We start from the raw sequence: 3,480 nt of genomic DNA on the forward strand, positions 1-3,480 counted from the left end.
GAGAGGGAGAGAGAAAGAACATCAGTGATGACAGAGAATCATCAATCAGCTGCCTCCTGCATCTCCCCACCCCCCACTGGGAATTGAGCCTGTAACCCGGGCACGTGTCCTAACCGGGAATTGAACGGAGACCTCCTGGTTCACGGATCAATGTTCAACCATTGAGCCACATGGGCCGGGCTCCTTTCTTTCTTTTTCTTTTTTTTTTTATGTTTATATTGATTTAAGAGAGAGGAAGAGGGAGAAAGAGAGAGAAACATGGATCGGCTGCCTCCTGCATACCATTCATTAGGGACTGAGCCAGAAACCCTGGAATATGCCCTGATCAGGAATCGAACCAGCAACCTTTCAGTGCACAGGGTGGCTCTCAACCAACTGAGCGACACTGGCCAGGGCAATTATTCCTTTATTTCAATGTCTTGTCTCATATCAGCTAGTTGAAACAGATATTGGACAGTTAAGCCTTCTAATGCCAATATTAGAATTTTATAATCCAAACTCCCCAATCTCTGTTGCCCATCATTTACCCAACTATTAGCTGTTATTATCATTGCCCAACTTCCCTCCCCTACTCAACCCTAATTAGCTTGATTTCAGAAAATTCAAGATTTGGTGCCGGAAGCCGGTCCATCCTTGCTGCTTGACACAGTCGCTGCAGGGAAGAAACATCTGCACAGCATATGTTTCAAGGGACCTGGCATATATGGCATACTGTTCTTAATATGTTTGCTCCCCTTCTTGGCGCTATGTGTTTTAACCAAGGTCACCTCTCCGAGAAAGGTTGTTTCCCCAGATAGGGATTTTCCCCTTAAATTAGGGAGGGAATAAAACCCCTTAACTAAGTGCCAGGCGGGTAATCACTTTAACTATGAACAATCACCCTTAAGCTACATAATCTTTACTCCCTGGAATGGAGATAAGAAATGCCCTAACCTTTGGAATAGAAATTGATAGGATTAAAATCAACTGGTATAAATACAGATGTAACAAGATAATAACACACAGAACTTGGCTGGAGAACCTTGGCTAGAGAACCTGGCTATGATGATCGACTGAACGCTGCCTCTATGTCATTCCCTCCTTCTTCGCCGACTCCGTCCACACCTTTGGGAACCCCTGGACCTGCTGGGGCTGGACCCCAACAATTTGGGATTAAATACATATTTTCATTCTGCCTTCTCATCCTTGTTACACAATATAGACACCATCTGGATTGCTTCTGAGGCAACCTCTAACTAGGGTTTAGGGAAGGCATAGGAAAAATATCCCACTCTGAGGTGTGGGACATAACTATTTATAAATTTTATAGGGACAGATTGCTACGCCGAGGCCCACCCCGGCGGCCCGGGTGATGTTTAGGTGGTGGCTTCAGAGACGGTGGGCTTTCCGGTGGTTCCAGCTCAAGCATCATGACGGGGAAGAAGTCTTCCCAGGAGAAGCGGCGCAAAAGGAGCGGCCCAGAGCCCAGCGAGCGCCGGAAGCGGCGGAGCACAGATTCGGCCTCCGGGGTGCCGGGCTCCGCGCCGTAGGAAGCCAAATATCTTTTACCAACTTTGGAAAAAGAATTATTCTTGGCAGAGCACAGTGATCTTGAAGAAGGTGGTCTGGACCTGACTGTGTCATTAAAACCAGTTAGTTTCTACCTATCAGACAAAAAAGAAATGCTTCAGCAGTGCTTCTGTATCATCGGAGAGAAGTTACAGAAAATGCTGCCTGACGTGTTAAAGAACTGTTCAGTAGAAGAAATTAAAAAATTATGCCAAGAACAGTTAGAACTCCTATCTGAAAAAGAAATATTGAAGATTCTTGAGGGTGACAATGGTATGGACTCTGATATGGAAGAGGTGGCAGATGATGGCTCGAAGAAGGGATCTGATTTAGTCAGTCAACAAGACATCTGTACAGATTCTTCTTCATCCCTGAAAGAGAACAAGCAACCTGAAGGTCTGGAATTAAAACAAGGCAAAGGGGACGATAGTGATGTTCTCAGTATACATGCAGATGCTTATGACAGCGACATAGAAGGCCCATGCAATGAAGAGGTCGCAGAAAATACAGTCCAGAGTGAAGCTGGTCAGATAGATGATCTGGAGAAAGACATTGAGAAAAGTGTGAATGAGATTCTGGGACTGGCAGAGTCTAGCCCAAAGGAGCCCAAAGCAGCTACCCTAACTGTTCCTCCACCAGAAGATGTTCAGCTTTCTGCACAGCAGCTGGAGCTGCTAGAACTTGAGATGAGGGCAAGAGCCATTAAAGCCCTGATGAAAGCTGGTGATATGAAAAAGCCAGCCTAGTTATTTAATTTGAACCTGAATTTTAGGTGTGTTTGAACAAAGCCACATGATATGACTTTGTATCTGAAATTTATTTGGATCTTACATGATATTTCTCATGTAACCCTTGTTAGATAAACTCAATCTAGACCTAAAATACCTATGGCTATTTTTGTTGATGTTACTTTTATATTATATATGTGTTATTGTTTTATGAGTTCATGACAAATATTGTTAGATAATTGGATACTTTGTTAGATAAGTATTTTAGCTTGTCTGCAGATTAATATCTGAAAAGCCATTAGCAGAGTCATGGTAATTTTTTTTCTTAATTTTTAAATATTTTGGTACCAAGCCTAAAAGCTTAAAAAAAATTGACTAAGCATGTTGCTCTTAAGACCACCTATATTTTGCAATGATGCTGAAACAAAAACAAAACCAGCTAACAGAGCTGTTAATAAAAAACTTAATAATTATTATGAGAAGCAATAAAATGAAAATCAATCTTAGATAACAAAACAAATTTCCAATCACATAAATACATTTTATTTTTTATTGAAATTTTCCACTCTCAGGAGATCCTGGATATAATAAAGGAATACATAAAATAGAAACAGTTTAAGTAAATGTGATTATTTGGTTCATTTCAGAAGGTCTACTGGTCCAACTGCCAGCCACACAAGTCTCTGAGTTCTCAACGAAGTGTGACCAGTTCTTCCGAAGAGGTAGGGTGAATGGCAACCGTGTTGTCAAAGTCGGCTTTTGTGGCTCCCATTTTGACTGCAACAGCAAACCCCTGCAGCATTTCATCACACCCAATTCCTTGCATATGGATCCCAACCACCTGGGAAACAAAAGAGAAAGATACCTGCTATTTAAAAACCTCTAAAAAACTTACATCTCTAATGACACAGCCCACAGGCCCTGCGTGGTGCTGCCTCAGCATCCCTCCACAGCCCACCTCACACAGCCCTCCCTCGGGCTCTCAGCCTCCCTCTCTCCCGAGCACTCACACGTGCTCTCGCCTTTGCACAAATTGTTCACTGTCTGGACAATTTTCCCTCTCCTCTTTTAAGGGTTAAAGCCCATGTATTCTTTAAATAGCTATACTTCTTTCCCTACCAAGTTAAACTATCACTAAATGATCTCTCACTACCAATAATTCTCCACCATGGTTCTATCACAACTGCAATGTTCTATTTTTTTT

At 42.4% G+C, this 3,480-nt stretch overlaps 1 pseudogene across 1 annotated transcript; it reads left to right on the top strand.

Annotated features, from left to right (window-relative positions):
• Positions 1-1,359: 1,359 nt before the first annotated feature.
• On the top strand, positions 1,360-2,831 carry LOC102442993 (annotated as a pseudogene). Its single transcript, XR_331122.3, has one exon. The product of XR_331122.3 is annotated as a caspase activity and apoptosis inhibitor 1 pseudogene (transcript).
• Positions 2,832-3,480: the final 649 nt, after the last annotated feature.

This window comes from Myotis lucifugus, unplaced genomic scaffold (genome assembly GCF_000147115.1).
Source record: "Myotis lucifugus unplaced genomic scaffold, Myoluc2.0 scaffold_11277, whole genome shotgun sequence".
Classification (NCBI taxonomy): domain Eukaryota; kingdom Metazoa; phylum Chordata; class Mammalia; order Chiroptera; family Vespertilionidae; genus Myotis; species Myotis lucifugus.